Here is a 25,274-nt window from a genome sequence, read left to right as displayed (position 1 = left end):
AATCCTTCTTACTGGAATCCATCTTGGCTGAGCAATGCACATGCCACCAGGAAGGACCCTGAGTCAGAATGATTGGTCAGAGACCACACAGAAACTAACCCCATCACCATAAAACCTGAGACTGCAGGCTATGTGGCAGAGTAGTTCTCCTGGGTTCCCTCAGCTGCCTGCTCTCCACCCAGCTACCCGTTCCCAACAGTCTCTTGCTTTGTGAGCACATGTGTCTCTCTTAACAATTCACTTCCGAGTGTTAGACAAGAGCCCACTCTCGGGTCCTGGAAGGGGTCCCCCTTCTTGTAGCATGTTTGCCTCTCTTTTCCTTAGACTAAGAATTGCAAAGATGAGAAGTATATGGTCAGTGAACCAGGGCTTTATTTTCTCCCCAGGAAGCACCTCTCGCGCAGTGGAGTGTGGATGCATCATGCTTTCAGGTCCAGCTCTTGGTTTCCCCTGTTCTAATCTGTGCCAGTGTTGGTCAAGCCATTTCCTTATCTTTAAAATGATGGTTATTATACCTAGAGTGGAACTTGCCTGTGCACAAATGCTAGGTAAAGTACCATAAAGATGCAAAGCATTCTTTTATGTCATCTCTCAAAGCCCCTGCAGAGACTTTGTTTGCCATTTGTGATCATTTTAGAGTCCTGGGAGAACAGTGCCCCAAGTATGCAAAGTAACCCCTCAGAGGAGCCTGGGGTTCATGCCTGGGTTCCCACTGGGTGGTAGGGAGCAAATCAACACATGCCCAGAGCTGTTTCCTCCCCGGAACAATGGGAACGTGGGATGGTAGGACTGGCAAGGGGCCAGGCAGCTGTTCTCTGAATCCTCAGAGGACAGCAGTGGTCTCCTGTTGCAGGGAGAAGGATTTAAGTTAAACCTGAGGAAGTATTTCCTGAGTACAGGCTCTGTGAAGCTCTGGAATGCAAGGTTAAGGAAGGCTGGAATGTCCTTTGGAAATGCAGGGGAAAAAAAGAACAAAAACCTAATCTATCTGAATGCCGTGTTGCCTGGAGGCAGAAGAATGGATTAGTTCCTTTCAGACCAAGGAGTTAATATTGAGAAAAAAGATCTGCTTCTTGTCTCCTCTCACCTTGCATAATAGAACACTTCTTTTCAGGGCTGGTAAGAAGTGACTCATATTCTAGGCACTGATAATCATCCCAACACCTCTCCCTTTCCCAAACATCTGGTCCAGCAGTCAGCATTGTTTCATATGCGGAGGGGTCAGTGCAGGGCTGACTCTCTGTCCATCGAGTTCTGTGGAAAGCATGCGCTCCCAGGAGTAATATCCTGACACCTAAGAAAGCTTGTGGGTGTGCTCAGTCATGTCTGACTCTTGCTGACCCTATGGACTATAGCCTGCCAAGCTCCTCTGTCCATGGGATTTCCCAGGCAAGAATGCTGGAGCCAGTTGCCATTTCCTCCTCCAGGGAATCTTGGCAACCCAGGGATCGAACCCCGTCTCCTGTATCTCCTGCATTGGCAGGTGGATTCTTTACCACTGTGCCTCCTGGGAAGCCCAAGAAAGCTTTCACAGCCCAAATATACGATGGAACATGCCACATGACCTTCCCAAGGTTGTTTTTACAGGGAGCACATAACTGTGGGTTTTGCTTTGCAGTTACAACAATCAGCAAACAATATTGGTTTTGTGAATTGTTGTTCAGTTGCTTGTTGTTCAGTTCAGTTCAGTTGCTGTTGTTTAGTTGTTGCCCAACTCTTTGCAACCCCATGGACTGCAGCATGCCAGGCTCCCCGTGCTTTACCATCTCCTGGAGTTTGCTCAAATTCGTGTCCATTGAGTCGGTGATGCTATCTAACCATTGTGAGTAAGAATGTACGAAAACCTTTCCCAATTGTCTCATTTCTGCCAACAGAGAATATACTTAATTCAAAGTCATTGGGAAAAAATTCAAACAAAAGGGAAATGAAGCTTTTGAAAGGTGCAACGTGTGTGAGCTCTGAGCCCAGAGAATCATGAACCTTCAGAAACACAGGAGTTGCCAACCCACAATGGTGAAGAGTGTCTCATTTCACCACACAATGTGGCAAGTATATCAAGGAAAGACACAGCCCCACAAAATAACTTGCAAGGCTGCCTCTTTTTTTTTTTTTTTTTTTCATTTTTTTTTTAAACCTTCTTAGTATGCCTGAGATACAGTTGGTCCAGGTAGGTGATGAGAGTCATAGGAAGTGATACAATTTACAATAAATGTTTAGTTTCCAAGGTTTGACCCCTGCCCCGCTCAGGTCAGACTTAATTATTGTTAGGTGGTGCTAGTTTGCTCCAGTGAAAGTCACTTAGTCGTGTCTGACTCTTTGCGACCCCATGGACTATACAGTCCATGGAATTCTCCAGGTCACAATACTGGAGCGGGTAGCCTTCCCTGGTGGCTCAGCTAGTAAAGAATCCGCCTGCAATGCAGAAGACCTGGGTTCAATCCCTGGGTTGGGAAGATCCCCTGGAGAAGGGAACAGCTACCCACTCCAGTATTCTGGCCTTGAGAATTCCATGGACTGTATAGTCCATGGGGTCACAAAGAGTCGGACACGATGGAACAACTTTCACTTCATGTGGTGCTAGTGGTAAAGAACCTGCCTGTTATACAGGAGACACAAGAAATGCAGGTTCGATTGCTTGGTCACGAAGATCCACTGGAGGACAGTGCAGCAAACCACTTCAGTATTCTGAACTGGAGGATGCCACGGACAAAGGAGCCTGGTGGGCTACAGTCCAAGGGCCACACAGAGTCGGACACAACTGAAGTGATTTAGCACACAAGCACGCTAGTCCATGGACCAAAATCATTGGCTTGGTTCTCAAAACAACATTAAGTTAGGGATTCTTAACTTGGCATCTGCAAATGGGTTTGAGGAGTCTTTGAACCTATTAAAATTATGTTCAAAATATCATGTTTTCTGGAGGCGATGACCTAAAAGCTTTCTTCATATTCTCTTGGGGGTTTGTGATTATAAAATACTGCGGTCGGCCAAAAATGTTGTTCAGGTTTTTCCATAAGATGTTCCCAAATGAACCTTTTGGCCAACCCAAAATACAGAACTATCACATTTAAGGCAAACCCTTCAATCACCCCTCCGCCCACAGATCTTCCTGTCCTGTCTCTAGGTCTCTCGTCAATGACTTGCTGAGGGAGGCCGCTCCTCTCGATGGTAGAATGTGAGTAGGAGCGGTGCACTGCACAAGTCAGACAAGCCGAAGGGATTTGTTATCAGATGCAGCAGAGTAGGGAGACCATCCGGATGACTGTGAGGGTCTCTTTCAATTCTAAGATTCTAGGACTCCGTGAACTATGACCCAGAAACAAGTATCTGTGGCCACAGAATAGGCATTTTAGCCCATGGTGGCTCAGACAGCAAAGAATCTGCCTGCAATGTGGGAGACCTAGGTGCAATATCCCTGGGTCAAGAACATCTGCTGGAGAAGGGAATGGTGACCCACTCCAGTATTCTTGCCTGGAGAATTCCTTGGACAGGGGAGCCTGGCAGGCTGCAGTCCATGGGGTTGCAAAGAGTCAGACACAACTGAGCTACTAAAACTTACTCACTTAACAGGCAAGTAATACTTACTTACTTACACTGCTTCTCCTTTAAGGGAAACTGTCACCCTCATCGTCTGCTTGCTCTTCAGAGGACTGAATCTGACAAGTAGAATCGGAGATGGAGTGTGTTGGCTACGGGGACAGGCTCAGGGGGAATCTCAGCACCAAGGAATACAAAAAGTGATACATGACGTACTCAGGGGGCCAAGCAGATGGTCTTAGAAAAGGTGGGTGCTGCTGGTGTGAGGTCTCTGAGCAAGAATATGCCTGGGACCTAACTGGAAAGGGTCTGTGTGAGACCAGAACCACTTTGAAAGAGTTGATAGTCCTGTTGCCTTTCCTCTTCTTTCTCTTAAATGGAACTAAGAATTTGGCTCCAGCCCTGCACCTGCCACTTCTGGTCCCACTCAGCTTTGGTAGGAACATGTTCCAGAGCAGTATAAGTACCAATAAAGCATCATGGTGTGGTTACTCCGTTTGCATCCAAACCTCCCTCACCTTCTGGGCTCTGACCATGGAGGGGTAGGGCATCCAAGCAGTGACTTAGTCAGTAGCCACAGCCCAGCAACACAGGCAGAGGAGATCAGTGGAAAGTTACAACAAATCCCTGATGCTCAGCGGAAGGAACAACAAAAGCCTAGCATGAGAGAGACAGGAGGAGGAGTAGCTTAATTATTAATTTGTTCAAAAAATGTTAATGTTCTTACCATGTAAACAGATCTGTAGCACCGCATGAGCCACTGTGGGAGAATCTGTCCTTGAGGAACTTGCAGGCCCCTTTCATAGAACATAATGCTTTGAAAGCTGAAGTGCAAAGAGCCCAATTAACTAACTGGATCCAGCCAGTAACAGAGAAGGGAAAGATCCCTCTTTGGGGGATGGTCAAGAAAGGCTTTATGGAGGTGGTAAGGGTATAAGTGATGTTAGAAGATGGATAAGATTTGGAGAAGGTAGGTAAGAGGGAAAATGCCAGGATAGGAGGGAAAAGATGAGCATGGTGTAGAGTATGAAAATATCAGGTGTTATTGATCTGTAGTGAGTTAGCATGAAGCAGAATGGCAACCCACTCCAGTATTTTTGCCTAGAGAATTCCATGGACAGAGGAGCCTGGCAGGCTACAGTCCATGGGGTCGCGATGAGTTGGACATGACTGAGCAACTCATACACACACATACAATTCTGAAAGACCTTAAATGTCATGCAGAAGGATTTAGATTTGATCTCATAGGCAAGAGCTTCCAAAACTTTTTAAAGTAAGTAACACTTAACAAGGATTTCTTTTTCATCCTCCCTTTCCCCCCATTCCTTCCCTTCCTTCTCTTTTATTTTTCTAAACTTAATTTTTAAATTTTACAACGATGACTATGTACATTTCATTTATGGCTGAACCATGTAGTATACTGGGATTACATTTCCACCCTGGAATTAACAACTGTACTATTTTATTCTATTTTAAAACTTTTTTTCATTATGCTTGAAAATTTACCCTCAGGCTTTACTTAAGGGCTAAGTCTTTTCTCAGAACTTTGTTAAAACATACCAGGAACTCGTTGTTTCATGTTTTTCTGAGACACATTTCTGTAGCCGTCTGGGTCTCTGTGCCAATCAGGACCTGATGCTTCCTAGATCCTGCCCTCTGACATTTCCCCCTAATCATCTGGGTACACCTTCTACTCCCCCAATTTCTTGACTGGTCTGAGGAATGGGTACATGGGTCAAAACTTATCTGTTAATATTTATGAGCCTAGTAGGAAAAGGTGCCCAGATATCTCACTGTTCCATGTGTAGGTCTTTACTATATCCCCTCTTTTTACTCACACATTACATAATCAACTTGCCTGCTCTTTTGTGTCCACAGTCATCCTGGTTCATCCTCTCCAAGAGAATAAGCATTTAATCTTCTACCTTTAGTCTACTTCTTATGTAGACTTTTCACTCTTTTTAATTGTTCAACCCCACCTTCTTCCTCAATTTCAGAAGCATTTGGAATTTCCAATTCCTAAGCCCTAATCAAGTTTTTTGGTGCAAAGCAGCTTCAACACTGCAAATCCCCAGTCAGTTGTTGCTCTCTGTTGGCTTTCTACCCGAAATTTTGAGGTTTTACCTCTTTTCAGTCCAGTCTTACAAGAATGTGTGTCCTCAGATGTACAGAACAGACTTTTGAACTCTGTGGGAGAAGGCGAGGGTGGGATCTTCTGAGAGAACAGCATTGAAACAAGTATACTATCAAGGGTGAAACAGATCACCAGCCCAGGTTGGATGCATGAGGCAAGTGCTCAGGGCTGGTGCACTGGGAAGACCCAGAGGGATGGGATGGGGAGGGAGGTGGGAGGGGGGGATTGGGATGGGGAACACATGTAAATCCATGGCTGATTCATGTCAATGTATGGCAAAAACCACTATAATATTGTAAAGTAATTAGCCTCCAACTAATAAAAATAAATGAAAAAAAAAAAAGAATGCGTGTCCTTTCTAGCCTTCTGCTATTGTTTTTGTGGGACTACAAGAGGGAGCAGAATTAAACATGATGTTTTAATCCATCCCTATGATACCATGAAATTAAAAGATGCTTCCTCTTTGGAAGAACAGCTATGACAAACATAGCATATTAAAAAGCAGAAGACATTACTTTGCCGACAAAAGTCCATACAGTCAAAGATATGGTTTTTCCAGTAGTCAAGTATGGATGTGAGAGTTGAGAAAGCTGAGCGCTGAAGAATTGATGCTTTTGAACTGTGGTGCTGGAGGAGAGTCTTGAGAATCCCTTGGACTGCAAGGAGATCAAACCAGTCAATCCTAAAGAAAATCAGTCCTGAGTATTCATTGGAAGGACTGATGCTGAAGCTCTAATACTTTGGCCACCTGATGCCACTCATTGGAAAAGACCCTGATGCTGGGAAAGATTGAAGACAGGAGGAGATGGGGGTGACAGAGGATGAGATGGTTGGATGGCATCACTGACCTCAATGGACAGGAGTTTGAGCAAGCTCTAAGAGATGGTGAAGGACAGGGAAGCCTGGTGTGCTGCAGTCCATGGGGTGGCAAGAAGTTGGACATGACCAAGTGACTGAATGGCAACAATAACCCCGACCTCAGGACAATTTCTATGGATAATAGACACTGCACATTTGGAAGACAGTAACACACACACATGCCAGACATATTCTTCTTTCAGTCCAGAGATAAAGTGAAATACGTATATGGGTGTGTATCTCTGTGCCATTTTCACAGAAACACAAGTTAAGACAATATCATCATACTGCCATAGGCAACTGAGAGCTACTGGAACCTTTGAAAATGAGACATGCAGGATTTTAAAAGACAGTTCTTCAGAAAGTAGGGTAAAGGATAAATTGAATGTAGGAAGGGCTAAAGAGAAAGGCAAGATTAGAGCTGGGCATAAGAAAACAAGGTCTACATGGCAGGGTGGTTGGGGGGAGGGGGGATAAGGGTCATCCATTCAATCAGCCAGTTGTATTTAGAGAGAAAACATTAAATGCCAGGCATTTTGCCAAGCCCCGGGTTTATAACTGTGGTAGGCTGTATTTTCTAAAGATGACCATATGAATGGACATCTCATCCTATGTGCTCTTTTTATATTGTGATTTGATCCTCCTCTGTGGGGTTGAGAGATGGATTCTATTCCCTTTCCTCTGCATATGGGTGGTCTAGGACTGTGGCAAAAGTGGCACAGTGAGACAAGGCTAGGTGATGAAAGGTAATACCAGCTTTTGCCTAGATCGCTGCCTCTTGGAACAATCCTCTGGGAGTCCTGAGTAGGCAGGTAAGGTGTGTGACTGCTCCAAAGCTTCCATGAAGGACGGACCATGAGGATAGACTGGAGAGAGGTGGAGACCTGCCCAAAGGGCCCCAGCTGTTGGAGTGTTTCAGCCTTGGCATCAGCCCTGTGTATAACAAAGCCTTGGAGACAATCCCAACCCTAGCCCTGAGTACTACGGATGTCCCTGCTCTGATAGTGGTTGTGGAGAGACCCACTGGCAATGACATAGCTGGGCCCAGTGAAACCCCAGACTGTGTGAGCGAGAACGATAATAAAAAATTGTTGTTTCAAGCCATTGAGTTTTGAGGTGGCTTGTTATACCACCATTGAGGAAAGTAAATACATAATTACAGCACAGTGTGATAAATCTCCTGATAGCTGATCTGATGCTGTGCGGCTGAAACAGTGGGGAGGAGGTGCCTGAGTCTGCTGGCACAGGGTGGGAGGGGAGGCGGGAAGGGCAGGGGCGTGTGTGCGAGAGAGGTGATACAGGAGCTGTAACTGTAAGAATGAGGAGGTGAGTGTCACCTACACCGTGGAAATGGAGAAAGAGAGAGGCAGGAGAAAACAGGAAAGAATGGATAGCCCTTTGAGATCGCCTGGGTGTGAGGCAGGGGCCGAGGAAGAGAGGTTATAAAGGGCTATAACGGGACTTTCTTGGCTGTCCAGTGCTTGAGACTCTGCTTCCAAGGCAGGTGGTGCCAGTTTGGGGAACTAAGATCCCACATGCCACATGGTGTGACCAAAAAATAAAAATAAGAAAATAAGAAAAATGGCTATGAGATCTTATTCTCTTCCTCTTATTCATTTAAAGATGTTCTAATACCACTGGCCACTGCTGACACAGCCTCTTTGGCCTTACTGAAATTAACTTTACCTGAATTGGATCAAAATGTACAGTGTTCAAAACAAGAGTCTTTATTGGTAGAAACAAGGCAAAGCCTGGTGCCATAGTGCTACCACTAATAACTAGCGTGTGACCTCCTCTCTCTCTCTGCAAGATTAAAGGATTCGCTGCACTTATCACAAAGCTTGGCTTGAACCTGTCTGTGATCCATGCTCTGAGCACTGTCTCTGCACCTGCCTGGGGTTGGGGCCATGTCCTTCCCGGCGCACACACCCGCATCAGTGTTGAGATGAAAGGGGCTTTCTTCCTAGTCCCTTGGCTTATTCACCTCCAGGCACTAGCCCATTACTAAGGGAGATGTTGCCGGAGGTGAGGGGTGGAGAAAGGGAGGGAGGTGGCTCTGGAGGAGATGGGAACAGAAATAAGCATTTTCCTGGAAAAGGACTTCTTGGAATTTCTGTTTGATCGGGTGTGCGGAAGACAACTTAATTAAGAGGCAGTGCTTAATGACAAGGAATGAAAATGTTCCTTATCTGGTAGATTCCTTTGCTAATGGAATCTTCCAGCTCACCCTGGCTAAGTCTAGCATTGACCGTGCTAGAAAGATTTATGACCATGAAAGCTCTAACATCAAGTTGCAGGGCAGCAGATCTGGGCACAGACTGTAGCCATCCCATCATTTTGGATGCTCCTCTGATGTGGAAGCCCACCTTCAAGTATGCATCCAGGGCTTTCCTAGAAGATGGGGGTGTTTCTCACGGTCCCACTTCCTGGCCATACACATCTCCTCCACCCCATGCAGACATCATGTTTATTCTCAAAGCACAGCATCCTCTTTTCATGTCTTTTGTGCTCCTGAATTTCTCTTTCTTCCCTTCCTCATCTAACAAATTTATCCTCATCCTCAGAAGCAGAATTCAAGGGTACTTTCTATTGGAAAAGAGGTGGAATTGATCGTTCATACTTGATGCTGCCTTAGTCCATTGGCATTGGGGCCAGACAGACATGATTCCGGAGATGAATCTTGATTCTGATTCATGATTCTGAATCAGAATCAAATCTAATTCTGGAGGTGATTAATTCTGTGATTTTGGGTACGGCAGTCATACTAGGTTTCTAGGCTTGCTGTAACAAAGGACCATAAACTAGGATGGCCAAAAACCACTGAAATTTATTGTCTCACAGGTCTGGAGGCTTGAAGTCCAAAATCAAGGTGTCAGCAAGGCCAGGCTCCCTCAGAAGAATCTGGCAGGAGACTCCTTCTTGTCTCTCCTAGCTCCGGGTATTTGTAACCCTCGGTATTTCTTGACTTGTAGGGGTACCAGTCCAATCTCTGCCTGCATTGTCACAAGGCCATCTTCTCCCTCTGTGTCTCCACACTGTCTCCTTTCTGTGCATGTCTGTCTCTATGTTCGAATTTATTGTTGTTCAGTCACTAAGTCATGTCTGACTCTTTGCGACCCCATGGACTGCAGCACACCAGGCCTCCCTGTCCTTCACCATCTCCTGGAGTTTGCTCAACTCACGTCCATTGAGTTGGTGATGCCATCCAACCATCTCATCCCTTGTTGCCCCCTTCTCCTGCCTTCAATCTTTCCCAGCATTAGGATCTTTTCTAATAAGTTGGCTCTTCGCATCAGGTGGCCAAAGCATTGGAGCTTCAGCATCAGTCCTTTCAATGAGTATCCAGGGTTGATTTCTTTTAGGATTGACTTGTGTGATCTTAGATTAGGGCCCACCTTAACGACCTCATCTGAACTTGGCTACATCTCCAAAGACCCTAATTCCAAATAAGGTCAGGTGCACAGGTATTGTAGGTTAAGACTTCACCATATCATCTGGGGAGTACACAATCCATCCTGTAAGGACAGTTAATCTTGTGAAGCTATAGTTTTCTTATCTGTAAAGTGAAGGATTAAAGTAGTATCCAAGTAAAAGAGGGACTGTTGGTGGGGTGCGGGAGAGGAGTACAGAACATGAGGCTTCACAGATAGCCTTCAACAAGACATGGTCCTCATTCAGGAAAGTATCCACTTGCTGAGGAGCAGGCCAGCTTTGCATTCTCCACTCCATCATCCAAAGGGTATCTTTACCTTGAGATTTTTCACTAAACCCACTGTGACAGATATAGTACAGAAATCCATCTGAGGCCTGGGTGATGAGGGCAGTGATAATTAGTAAAAGATAACCAAAGCCTAGGTGTCTTCAAAGAAGAGAAGTTGAAACATGGTCTGACCTTTTCTTTCATCTCAAACTATGGCTGATACAAGTTTGAGCTTATGAATGGAGCTGGCAGTCTCTTTATACTAAAAACACGTATCATCTAAAGGAGAAGCCACTGACTTGACTTTACTTCTTCCTCGTGTGATTCATGAAAAATGAAAGTGAAAGTCACTCAGCTGTGTTCAAATCCTTGCAACCCCATGGACTATACAGTCCGTGGAATTCTCTAGGCCATAATACTGGAGTGGGTAGCCTTTCCCTTCTCCAGGGGATCTTCACAACCCAGGGATCAAACTCAGGTCTCCCACATTGCAGGTGGATTCTTTACCAGCTGAGCCACAAGGGAAGCCCAAGAATACTGGAGTGGGTAGCCTACCCTTCTCCAGGGGATCTTCCCAACCCAGGAATTGAACCAGGATCTCCTGCATTGGAGGAGGATTCTCTACCAACTGAGCTATCAGGGAAGCCCATGGGAGAGACTATTTTGGAGGCTTCCCAGGAAGCACCTTGATTCTCACCCTGGAGATCCCCAGGATTTCAGCACCTGAAGCCCTAACAGAGGGCTGGCTGGGCTAAGACTTCCTTTTGTGTCTACTGCTTGGGCCCAGACTCAGTGAAATGGCCTGGCTCGTGGGAAGACGTGCTGAGGGTGAAGAGAGTCACGACCAGCATGCTTATGCCCAGCCTTCCCAGCCCTAAGGAAACATCTTAGGGTCCTGACGATTCCTTCACAGCAGTACTCAAATGCAAACCATCAGCAAAAATTTATTTCATCTGAGGATTCCTTCTAGTCAAGTCTCAGCTTACCTTTTCTACACAATCATTCTTTGGCCTTCAAAATCAGTAATGGTCCAAGCAATAAAGGCTAATTTTATGCTCTAGAACTTGACAGTGAAAAATATTTTAGGTGATGGTCTGTGACTGGTTGATTTAGGAAACCAGCAAACCTGACGGCTGAACATAACGCAACACTGCGGGAGTGATGGGGCGATCACATGCTCTGTTTTGCACCACACAAGGCAACTGAAATGCAATTCAGCAGATCCATGTAGCTCTGGTTGCTGTTTGTTTTTTTTCTTTTAGGAAATAAACATTTCAAAATATTTCCAGGGAATCCACTTATATAGGTCAAGTTTTAAAAATAATGTAGTTGATTTTTGCACATTTAAGAATATAGGCTTTTGATAACAAATGCCTGAGTTCAGGGGCACACTCAGCTGTTTGCTAACTACATGACTTTGGACAGGTCAGTTATATGGTTACCTCAGTTTCTTTAGCTGTAAAATGGAGATAATCATAATTGTCTCATAGGGTTAATGTAAAGATTAATTCAAAAAAGATACTCTGCAGAGCACCTGGCCCAGAATAAATGCTCAAGTGTTAGCACTGTTATTCCTCCCTCCCTCTCCTTCTTTGTATATTGATAACATAGATATAAGGCAGGGAGTAAAAAGGTGAATCAGTTTCTGCCACTGAGGCATTAATGGTGTAATATGGGAAGGCAAGCTTTTTAATAAGAGCCGTATACATAGAGACCCTGAGACAGAAGTATGTACAGTCACCGTGGGGGCACAGAGGAAAGCCTAGTGGCAAACTACGTAGAGGTCACATAGCTTGTCATTCTGATTGAAGGTGTGGGATGAAGTTCTCTATCAGGCAGTTGCTTACTCTGTGGGTATGGAAACCAGGCTGGGACAGCAAGATATCAATATAACCTCCCCATCAACTACTCAGTTCCTTCCTCTCTTCATAGCTATGCTTCCAGAAATGGGCTAATTCTGTCTTCCTACCACCAGATTTCCCCTCACATAGCTATGCTTCCAGAAATGGGCTAATTCTGTCTTCCTACCACCAGATTTCCCCTCACATAGCTATGCTTCCAGAAATGGGCTGATTCTGTCTTCCTACCACCAGATTTCCCCTCACATAGCTATGCTTCCAGAAATGGGCTGATTCTGTCTTCCTACCACCAGATTTCCCCTCACTCTCAAATCTAGTGTGTGCTCAGTTGCTTTAGTCACTTCTGACTCTTTGTGACCCCTTGGACTGTAGCCCACTGGGCTCCTCTGTCCATGAGATTCTCCAGGCAAGGATACTGGAGTGGGTTGTCAGGCCCTCCTCCAGGGGATGTTACTGACCCAGGGGTCAAATCCGCACCTCCTGTATCTCCTGCATTGGAAGGTGCATTCCTTACTGTTGACCCACTGGGAGAGCCCCAAACCTATTGCAGTTCCATTTCTATTTCCACTCCTCCACCATAACTTCTCTTCTGGAGCCCAACTTCAATGCTTTCTGTTAAATTCTCTTACTCTGTTGTTTTTGATTGACTTTCTGATTTCTTTTTGTTGACTCTCTCCTGTGTGACAACTGGAACTCTATTTTTTTTTTTTTCTGTTTTTCTTCTTTTCTTTCTTTCTCTTCTTTTCCACCTGCCCCATAGTTTTGCATTTCCCCATGGTTCCTTTTTTTAAGATGTGTTTTTTCTTGGTCAATGCACACTCCCAGACTGATCTCAGCAATGACACTGACTATACCCCTTCAGCTCAGTTCCCTCTCCTAGATGGTAGAGCCACACCTCCTGAATGCTTTCACTTGGATAGACTAAAGCACCTCAGACTCAATGTGTGTTCTTGGTTTTAATTCATTACATTACTCTCCTCAGTAATTCAGGCTAGAGACCTGGGATCTCGAGGTTTCCCCTTCAGGTCCTCTCAACTCTGTGAGCAAAATGTCTCTCAAACTTATCATCCTTTGTTGCCCTGCATAAGCAGTGTTTTCACTCTTACCTTCATCACCTTACCTCACCTCACTACAACAGCCTTCTGACTGACCTATTAATATCTCCAAATTTTTCCTTTGTCTGGACTATTGACCTCTATTGTCAGTCATCTTAGATGCGCATCTGATCAAGGCACACCCTTGCTGAAAACTCTTTTGAATTATTAGTTCAGAAAAATGTCCAAATTCCTTACTTCAAAGTTCTTCACACTTTGACTTCTACTTGCCTTTCTATACTAGTTCCTCCAAAACTCTGAAATATAACAGCCCTTTATGGGATAATTTTGTCTCCCCTGCAAATTCATGTTGAAATCCCAACTCCCAGAATGTGACAATATTTGAAGATCAGGTCCTTAAGAGAAGTAATTAAGTTACAAATAGTGCCATTAGGGCCTTAACCAATAGCCTGGTGTCTTTATAAAAAGAAGCAGTTATGTATACTAACTGACTGCCCAAAAGAAAAATGAAGGAAACAATTCTATTTACAATAGCATCAGAAATAAGAGAATACTTAGGAATAAAGTTGACCAAGAAGGTGAAAGAGCCATACACTGAAAATTATAAGACAATGATGAAGATATCGAAAAAGATACAAATAGAAAGATAGTCTGTGCTCATGGACTGAAATAATATTATTAAAAGGTCTATACTACCTAAAGTGATCTACAGATTCAGTGCAATCCCTATCAAAAATACCACGGCATTTTTCATAGATATAGAAAAAAATAACCCTAAGATTCCTGTGGAATTACATACAAACTGAACAGCCTAAGCAATATTGAGAAAGCTGAACAAAGTTGGAAGCATCACATTTCTTGATTTCAATCTATATTATGAAACAGTAATAATCAAACCAGTATGGTACTGGCATAAGAACAGACACATGGACCAATGGAACAGAACAGGGAGTTCAGAAATAAACACACACATGTATGGTCAACTTATTTTTAATGAGAGTATCAAGAATATATAATGGGGAAAGAAAAGCCTCTTCAATAAAAGGTGTTGGGAAAACTGGACAGCCACATGTAAAACAGTGAAACTGGATCCTACTTTATACCACAAAATTAACTCAAAATGGATTAAGGACTTAAATGGAAGACCTGAAACCATAAACCTCACAGAACAAAAGATAGGGTAACCTTCACATTAGTCTTGGGAATGATTTTTTAGCTATAACACTAAAAGCACAAGCAACAATAAATAAATGAATGGGACTACATTATACTAAAAAAGATTCTTTTACAGCAAACATTCAACAGAATGAAAAGGCAATCTATGAAATGGGATAAAATATTTTCAAACCATATACCTGATAAGTGGTTAATATCCAAAATATATAATGAACTTATACAACTCGATAACAAACTAAAATAAAATAAGCTGATTAAAAGTTTGGCAAAGAATTGAATAGACATCTTCCCAAAGAAGACATACAAATGGCCAACAATAATAAGAAAAGGTGTTCAACATGACTAATTATCAGAGAAATGCAAATCAAAACCAAAGTGAGATATCAGTTCACATCTGTTAGGATAGCTATTAGCAAAAAGACAAGAGATAACAAAGGTTGGCAAGCATGTGGAGGAAAGCGAACACTTGTACATTGTTAGTAGAGATTAAGTTGTTACAGCCACCATGGAAAAAAGTATGGAGATTTCTCAAAAAATAAAAAACAGAAGTACAGTATGTTTCATCAATCTCACTTCTGGGTATATATCCAAAGAAGATGAAATCAGTATTTCAAAAAGGTATCTACATTCCTACAGTCACTGCAGCATTATTCACAATAGCCAAGATACAGAAACAACCTGTCAATGGATTCATCAACAAAGAAAATGTGCTATATACATTTTGTGGAATATTATTCAGCCATAAATAGGAAGAAATAATGTCATTTGCAACAACATGGATAAACCTGGAGGACATCATGCTAAGTGAAATAATCCAGACACAAATAAACAAATACTGCAACATCTCACTTACATGTTGAATCTTAAAAAGTCACATCCATAGAATCAGAGAGTAGAATAGTGGTTTCCAGGGACTAGGGGTGGGGGGATGTTAGTCAAAGAGTACAAATTTCCAACATGGTGACTGTAGTTCATAATATTCTATTGTATACTTAAAACTGCTATGAGGATTGATCTTAAGTGTTCTTATCACACACACAAAGGTAATCATGTGAGGTGATGGATATGTTAATTAACTTGATTGTGGAAATAATTTTACAATGTATATGCATATTAAATATCAAGTTGTATACCCTAAACAGTAAAGAAACGGGCTGTATTCCCCAAGATGGAAAAAAAAAATTGGCTTCACTGCTTACAAAAAAAAAAATAAGGAAGTTATGTGTATGTCACATATACTTACAGAGAAAGACCATGTGAAGAAATAGAGACAAGACAGCCATCTACAAGCCAAAGAGAAAGGCCTCATAGGAAACCAACCCTATACACCTTGATCTTGGACTTCTAGCTACCAGAATTGTAAGAAAATAAACTTCTACTGTTTAAGCCATCCAGTCCCTGTGGTGCTTTCTTATGGCAGTCCTAGAAAACTAACACACAGCCTATAAGACTATTCAGTCTAGACTACTCTGATTTTGGAAAACACCCATACTTTTACTGATGCAATTTCTTCCACCAAGTGTCGTTTTCTAGCCAGTATTTATCTTTGAAAATATTTTATCTCTATCTCAAAGTATTTCTCAAAAGCCTATGTCCATCAAAGCTAGAAGGAATTTTTCCCTCCTCTATGTTCCTTTTGTACTCTGCTCTTACTTCTAATAAAGCAACCATCACATTATCATCCTGTTTTTCCTGAAAATTGTGCCAATGCTAGAAGATAAGAGCAGAAAGACAATGACAGTCAAATTATGCCTGATGGTTGCTTGGAGTGATGTAATGACTGTGTTGGTGGAAATGTGGGGAAGGCGATAGAACAGATGGATCTTAATAGTTAATTAATTTTAGGAAGTCAAGGTCAAAGTCCAGATGAATGATGAAGTCTGGATTTCTGACTTGGACAGCCTGGTAGATGGTGATTCCAGGAGCTTTATGTAGGGAGTTCTCAAGGAGAAGGGGCCTTGGGAGACAAGGTAGTTCAGTGTTGCTTGTGAGTAACCATGGACATCTAGGAGGAGGGGTCCTATATGCAGATGAATGTGCAAGTCTGCATTTCTGGAGAGAAATGCATCGAAAAACTGGCCTTGTAATATTTTTTAACTCTTATTTTGACGAGCTCTTGATCCTTAGGCACAGTTTCTATCAAAAAAACTATCCCACAGAAACTTGAGGACCAAGCTCATGCTAAGGATGTGGAAAAAGGGACAAAAATATTAGAGTAAACCCTACAAATAACCAAGAAGCTCTGGGAAGACTGCCATCCAAAATGTGTTCTCTTGTTTAGTGACCACAAAACCTAAAATTCTACCACCGGTGACATTATTTATTAATTCTTATTGAAGGTGTTTCTGAGTTAAGATGAGAAGCAAGGGACATTAAGAGGAGGTAAAATTCTTGACTCCCAAGTTCTGCTGTTCTCTGAAGCTGGGGAAGGGTTCTGTGATCACGGAGCCCCATCAGAAATTGAAGGACAGGAGTGATGAAAGGTAAAGGACACCCAGAATAACGCCCTACCTGGAATAACCAGCTGCCCACCACGGCAGCAGGCTTAGGTCAGATAATGAGAAATCAGAAAGCCCCTGCTGCCAACCAAATCTCCCTTTCAACTATTTGTGCAGATAATCTGGCCAGGAATAGAGAGAACTGCCCCAACAGACTGTGATGGAGAGCTGACAGATTAAGGGGAGAACAGCATGCCACCAATACGACAGCATGGAAGCAAAACGTGCTGGCTCTCTAATGAGAATCTGCCTTGCCACCGCTGCTCTTGCGTTTACGTTCCCCAGAGCAGCTCAGCCTCACTTGCCAAAAGTGGCGGGGGGTGGGAAGGCTGTTGGCCTCATGCCCACCTGGGTACCTGCTGGGAGAATTTTGCACATGCTGCTAAGTGCCCAGTGGCACTGAGGGCTTCCATTTACATTCTTAATTACCCTGAAATTCAGCCACATGGTCCTTCTGCCTGTCTGGACCAGTGCTTGATGGCAGCTGGTGTTAGAAACTTACTGTGCTCCAACAGCCCTCGAGTTCTATCCTTCCTCTGTCAGGGAGGGACCTCCCAAGTCAGTGAGAAGAATGTACATGTATGTGTGCACGTCTGTGGGTGCACATGTGTGCCTGGGCTTATGTGTGTAATTCCTGGTTCCAGATACTTGCATGTATACATATCTGTAGGGGAGGTAGTGGGGTTCATGCTCATTACAGGGAGTTTCCCTTGACTACTGACAACTATGGGGGAGTGTTTTAAGCTTTCTCCAGGAACCAGAAATTTTCCAATCTTAATTTGGAAGCACAGAAATATTTTGTTACATATTCATAATAACTGGTTGCATTTATCTTTCCTGAAAGAGGCAAAGTTTTTGGTATGTTGATTCTGGATTTTAAAGTAGAGTGGAAGGAAGTGAGGTTGCAGGTGTTTGGGGACATTTTTGATCCTCCCTGCACAAAATTTCTCCACATTCCCCTTCTTTTGATTTTGTCTGGGGAGGAAGATTTTGAAATGGGTATTTGTGGGATGTGCAATTCCATATACACATACTCCTAGGCCCATGTATATACACACATGCATTAACATGCTCACTCAATACATAACAATGTGCAAAATGTCTTGCTAGAAACATGAATGAAAAAGTAGTTTTCCATTCATCCTTAAAGATCCTCAAACTGTTAAACCGGAAAAATATGGTAGAAAGCAGTAAGTGTTAGAAGCCAAGTGTCTAGTAAGGTCATTGTGTGGGGAAGAAGTTCAGAGATGGAGGGAGTTACTCTCAAGCCAGTGGTCAGGGAAGACTGGGGAGGGAGGAGATGCAGCATGAACCTCTTCAGGTTTGCAGAGACCATCCTCTGATGAGTGTGTTGCTGAAAGCTGCCACTGGGGGAAATAATGGAAGAGGGTAAACTGATAATAACAGATGGGGGCACTTACAAAGTTCCCAGTCTCTCACAATGCCTTACAGCCATTGTCGGTACTACGAAGAGCAACCCCTCTACTAATTCTATAGGTGAACACCTCCTGGAGTTCCGCTCTCCTTTCTGAGTTCATGGGGAGGTCCCTTTCTGACTTCACAAAGGAGGTCCCTGCAGACTTTTTCTCTTGGCAACACTAAAACTAAAGAGCCAATCAGAGGAGATGAACAAATAGATAATAGTTACTGTCCATTCAAAATGTTTGCTTATTTGAGTATTCCTTTTATCATGCATGCCTGTTCAGTCACTCAGTTTTGTCCGACTCTTTGTGACCCCTTGGACTGTAGCCCACTAGGCTCCTCTGTCCATGGGATTTTCTAAGCAAGAATACTGGAGTGTGTTGCCATTTCCTACTCCAGGGGATATTCCCAGCTCAGGGGTTGAACTCACACCTCTTGTGTCTCCTGCATTAGCAGGCAGATTCTTTACCACCGTGCCACACTTGGGATGTCCATTTTATTACCTTAAATCATTTAAGAAAACCTTCATCAACCATCTATAAATTCTCAGGCACTGAGCTAAACACTACCCACAAAATGCCTAGCTGAGAAACAGTCATAGAAGACCAGCAGGACACAAGGTGGGGTAATTTTGTGTATAGAATGCTCTGGGAAGTCCTGAGGGGACTTTTAAGAAAGCTGGAAATTAAGGGTACCTTTATGGAGAAGGAGAAACTTTAGCTGAGTTTATTTTTTTCTGAGTTTTGAAGGAAAGTTGGTTAACTTGATGAAAGGGGAATTGTGTCAAATGTGGTAAAATTGAACTGTATTGGTAAATATGATGCCAATGGAATAGCCACTGCTGCTTTCAATTAGAATCTCTGTAGGACATGGCTTCAAACTTGTTTGCTGGACAGACTAATTCAGTGCTACCAATCTGATGGTTTATCTTACAGCACCAAATAGCACTGAGACAAAGGTTATAAAGAACTACTAATTTTTAAAATATGATGGGATCAAGAATAGTTCAAGTAATACAGTTGTTTACATTTTTAGATAGCAGAACACAGGGTTTGATGATATAACTTGTAATATATTTGGTTATAAAATCGAGGGCAGAAATCAAGAATATTGAAAATATTCTTGAAAAATATTTTAAAAGTTCAGGTCATTTTAACAAAGCTATATGTGTGCTTAGGGGGAAGATGGTTTACAAAAGCATGTTAAATCATCCTTGAATGAGTAATTCAAGGAAGAAATAAAAATTAAAATTGCAGTCCAATAAAACTTGTTTACCAAAACTTATGGGATATGGTCAAAGTTCTAATTAGAAGTAATTCATTGCCTAAAGTGATTTAGTTATGAAAAATACATGATCATTTTTTAAAGTAGTTAGAAAACTGAAATCAATCTAAGGAAAGCAGAAGGAAGAAAACAGTAAAGATAACAACAGAAATAAGTAAATTAGAAATCAGAAAAATTCAGCAGAGGAAATTTTCATCAGGAAGAAAAGAAAAAAATGCAACACATTTAAAATAAATGAACAAAAAAATATCTAATGCTGCATATATATATGTCATATTAACATAATTTTAATGAAAATGATGTATGTGAAACTTCACAGTACTTTGAAAAACACAATACAATGGTAAATATCTAGGGAGCTTACAAATTATCAAAGTTGACTCAAAGAGAATGGAAATTTTGAACAGATGAAATAATATGGCAAACATTTCAAATAATTATTAAGGAATTATTCTATTAAATAAAAGTTTTAGGGACAGAGATTCCTACTGATGAGTTCTCTAAAACGATAAAAGTAATGTGAACTGTAAATTAAAGAACAGAGAAAATACTGAATATATTTAATTAATTTACTAAATAATTAAATTAATTAAATAATAACCTAAATAAATTTAATAAATGAACGTTTCTAATTAATTTACTATAAACTGATATAAAAAATCTTATTTATATTGCATATAATAATACTATGGAATTCCACATTATGAATGTGGATATAAAAAGTCCAAACTAAAACACTGATAATTAAGTACACAGTGGAATATTACTCAGCCATAAAAAAGAACACATTTGAATCAGTTCTAATGAGGTGAATAAGTTAGAAAGAGAAACACCAGTACAGCATATTAATACATATATATGGAATTTAGAAAGATGGTAATAATGACCATCCTATACGCGAGGTAGCAAAAGAGACACAGCTGTAAAGAACAGACTTATGGCCTATGTGGGAGAAGGCAAGGGTGGGATGATATGCGAGGATAACATTGAAGCCTGTATATTACCGTATGCAAAACAGATGACCAGTGCAGGTTTCATGCATGAAGCAGGGCACTCAAAGCCAATGCCTGGGTGGGGAGGGAGGGGGAAGGGGGTTCAGGATGGGAGGACTCGTGTGCACCTGTGGCTGATTTATGTCCATGTATGGCAAAACCCACAATATTGTAATTATCCTTCAATTAAAATAAACTAATTAATTAAAAAACAAGTCATAAACAAAATAGGCCAATAAATGAAGTTAAATAGTATGGCTAAAAAAAAAATTTTTTTGACATGTAAGAGTAAATTCCTGAATCAAAGAATCCAAGTCTGTTTAAATACTATGTCTCTCAATAAGTCAAACCATGAAAGGCTACGTGACCATATCAATCATATCTGATAAAATTTAGTATCCAATATTGAAAAAGAAAACTATAGTGAAGTAGAACAAACAGTATGCTTTCTTAATATGAAAAAGTCTGTATCTTAAACCAATTACAAATATCTAGCTCATTAAAAGTGACAGGAGTTTATAAGAGGGAAGATGCTTATATATGAAACAGAAATAAGTAAAATTATTCAAAAGGAAGAAACTTGATATATCTTCCAAAATATTTTAGAATTAAAATAATGTATAATAATTTAGCACTGGGTCAAGTGGTGGATCTCAAAGTACATATATGATACTCAACTACTTTGTATTATAAATATTTAGAAAATATAAAGAATAAGAGAACTTGCTTAAAGCATTGTATGAATATAAATATAACAAACTATAATGTGTGAGAATTTTATATTAAAAAACAAAAAAAATCAATAAAAACATTAAAAATTAAACCCAAACTGTTTAAGCACCAAGTACATAAATAGGCTATCCTCCTCAGACAGTAGAGAATTCACCTACAATGCAGAAGATGCAGGTTTGATCCCTGAGTCGGGAAGATCCCCTGGAGAAGCGAGTGGCAACCCACTCCAGTATTCTTGCCTGGGAAATCCCATGGACAGAGGAGCCTAGCAGGCTAAAGTCCACGAGACTTTAAAGAGTTGGACACGACTGAGCAACTGATACACTCTAAAAATGAAAACAAATCCTTAACAAGTATAAGAAGCAAAGTATTCCATTTCATCAGAAATCAGAAGAAAAGAATTCTAATGAAATACTATTTTCTACCTATCAAACTAATGAAATTTTTAAAAATAGTAATTTTGAAGAGAATGTTGAGAAAGTGCTCTTATGAATCATTGTTAAAATGAAAATGGCTACTGACGTTCTAGAAAGTGATTTGAAAATAAAGAACCACACAGAAATTTTTACCATTGGTCCTGATAATTCCACTCATAAGAATATATCTCAGGAAATTATGAGAAGTGTCTGAAAAGATTATATATAAGGCCCTCCATCATGAATTTATTATAGCAAATTATTAGAAGCAATCAAAATGTCTAATAATAAATAGGAGTCTAGCATAATTATGATATGTCCATATGAGGTAACATTTTTCAGACCATTACAAATCACTTCTGCATAAAATAGTTAATGATGTGGAAGAATGCACATAATGTAATTTATATTTATATATATAGAGGGAGAGAAAGAGAAAAGCTAAGAGTAAGCAGTTCTAAATCTCTTTGTGAGAGGTTTACAAATTATTTAAAATTTTTTACATTTTCTTCATGTTCTAAAATTTTAAAAACGTCAGTCAGACCAAAAGCCTGAAGAACATTCCTGATAATAGTTTCTTTTGGCCGGGAACAAAAGTGACTCTGTCTGCCATAGCATATACTTTATGGCTAGTGTATTTGTACTGCCTTTTTTATCACTCTGACTTCTGATTTTATTTCATAAATTTACATTGATAAAGTTTCTCCCCTTTTCTACCTCAGTATCTGATTCAGTACTTTGTGGAATGAAACAAGGGACTAAACAAATAGGCAAATGGGAAGAAATGTGAATCATGTGTCCTAAGTGATTTTCACACTCAATTCTATTCCCTGAGTCTAGAACATAGCCATGGAGCCTTTCACTCGGAGGTCAGAGACTTACTCTTCTGTGTCTGATTAAACAGCTCAAGAGAGAATGCTCATGGGCCAGTGACAGTCAAACTCAGAGCTCCTGGGGGCTGCAGTCCTTCTTAACCTCCCGTCAATGCTGGGTAACAAGGGGTGAAACTGGAGAGAGGAGGCATGGGCAAGTCCTACTACATCTTCTTTCTCCACTTCTGATGCCTAGAACTGTGGTTGGAATCTGATCAGTGTTGAAGTCAGAGGACCTTTCTTGCTACTGAAATCCTTTTAGCTATGGACCAGATTTCTCCATAAGGGTCAGGTTTTTTTTTTGTTTTTTTTTTTTTAATCTTTTTAATGTCAGATTAAAGCTAAATTTTAGCTAAGTTTGAAGGAAGATTGACAAATTACCTTAAATTCTCCCTTTGAGAGAGAGATGGAGAAAGAGAGGGAGAGACAGAGGGAGAGGGGGAGAGAGAGAGAGGAAGGACAGAGGGAAAGAAAGATCATTTTATGAAATACTTGACATATGTTACTCTGATAAGTCTGAAGAAGTGTGAGTCACTACACAACCATTCTCTCAACTCAGAACAAAAAACTTCACGGAATTACTGTGCTTTTAATCCAAAGAGTTGGGTGTTTGGCGTTCCACAGTGCTTTGTGGTATCATGCCAACCAGGGGAGCCACTCATGAAAACTGCATATTGTTGAATTCTGGGTCTCAGCTCTCTTGGGTTGATAAATTGCAGTCCATCTTTTAAGACCCTTCCTGAATTAAGAAAGGATTATCGGATTAAGGTATGTCCAGAATAGTTTAAATATTTAATGTAATTTACATTTTATACCTGGGATTATTTTGGAAGCTGGGTGACTGTAGAAAAAATTTTTTTTTCATTAATAGGAAAAGATGTAATGTCAAATCACTTACACATGAAGGTTAAGTTTATTTGGAAGACAGACTTTAACAGTGTGGCAATTCTTGGAATTAATACTGAAGGAAATTATGACCCGCTGTCTGGAAGTGTGCTTGTGTGGGAGTCTGTGTCTATGTACATGTGAGATTCATTTGCTGTTAGGGGAGCAGGAGTTGACTAAACAGGAAGCAGACAACAGCTCTTTTCGTTAACAGGTGGGGTCACAATCTATCAGCGTTGACTGGTTAGCAAGTCATGGAACCGATGCTAAATGTCACTCTGTTTCCTACTTGAGTTTCAACAGTGTATCTGCCCTCCTCCCTTCCTTCCTCAAGATTTCCCTCTACCCTTCCCTCTTTTCATAATACACCGTTTTGTTTCATACTTCTTTGCAGCAGTAAAAAGCCCCAAAGCAATATCAAAGCCAGGTGTAACTAGTTGGTTTAATTCTAATAGATTTTGTATTTATTTGTTTCTACATTGACTTGGCCTCCTTACTATTCTCCACTCTACTTGGAAAAAGATTTTTCATTGTATGGCATTTTTGTTTTGCATTTCCTTTCTCAAAAAAAGAAAAAAGGGAAGATTATGTGAGTAAAAAAACAAAATAGTAACATGATATGTGTCCAGGAAGATTTAGTCCAAAATTCTTTTTTCTTGTTTTTTGCTCGGACAAGGAACTTGAATCTCAAACCTAAGGAAGCTATTATTGTTCTTTAAAAACACTCATTTTGGGAGAAAAATATCCTAAAACTGTTAGGAATCTTGAAATACCACTTTCCTTTCTCATTATATTCAGTAGAACACACTGTATCATTGACATTTACGCTTGCTGCTGTAACAAGTAAACCCCAAATTCAATAAAGGTTCAAACACCGAAAGAGTTTACTTTGCTTTCAGATAAAGGATAAAATAGGTTTTCCTAACTGATGCCTAACTCTCTCCCAGATGGTGATTCAAGGACTCGTATTTCTTCCATCTACTATTCCATCATCAACACTTTGGCTTCCAAAACTGTCATTATTAATCTGTGTCAAGTTACTAGAAGAGGAAAGAACAAGAAGAATGGTATGTGAAAGATTTCTTAGGACCAAGCGTTCAAGCCCATCTTCACTAAGGTTCACTTAGGTTCAGACTCCACTGGCTTGAACTCAGTCATATGGCCACATCAAACAGAAAAGGAAAGAGCGGGTATGATCCGGCTATGTGGCAAGGGAAAAGAAGATACAGGCTTCATAAACAGCTTGCTATTCTCTATTTTCAACGGAAAATTCTACTTGCTTAGAGCACTTTCAGTGATGTTATGCTTCATGAGCAAATGTATTAGACCATGGTACAGAGATATGATTTGGCTATTTAAAAAATTGTGAATCAGGCCACAGCCTCTGTACAACACAAGAGTGTCTCAGAAAGTAGAAATCTTCCTTTGCATCCATTTCAAATGGAAAAATGGAGGATGGGGTCTCATGATAGGATTAATGGACATCTGAAGACAACTGTTTGGGGACCAAGACTGGAGTAGAGGAGGGAGTGATGAGTAGGCGGCAGAGCATCTTTCTGTTGAGAAGTTATGGTTGGTGGGAGCGCTGGCAACTTGGACTCTTGTTCCAGCTGTTACACTAGATAAGATCTAGGCATGCTGACAACCATTATGCACAGAATATAGTAATGGCAGCAGACCCAGAGTTAAAAATCAAAAGACTGAGCAAAGTTGTGTTCATCTGTTCTAAAGTCTATATTATTTCCTTCTATCACTTTGCTCCACTCAGGCAAACTGATTTACAAGTTAAAGCCACTCAGCCACCATTAATTTCACCAAGGGCATTTCACACTTGTACAATGAATGCTTGAATTA

Source organism: Odocoileus virginianus, chromosome 10 (genome assembly GCF_023699985.2).
Source record: "Odocoileus virginianus isolate 20LAN1187 ecotype Illinois chromosome 10, Ovbor_1.2, whole genome shotgun sequence".
NCBI classification, from domain to species: Eukaryota; Metazoa; Chordata; class Mammalia; order Artiodactyla; family Cervidae; genus Odocoileus; species Odocoileus virginianus.
The sequence above is the reverse complement of the archived record's forward strand: the minus strand, read 5'-3'. Positions refer to the sequence as shown.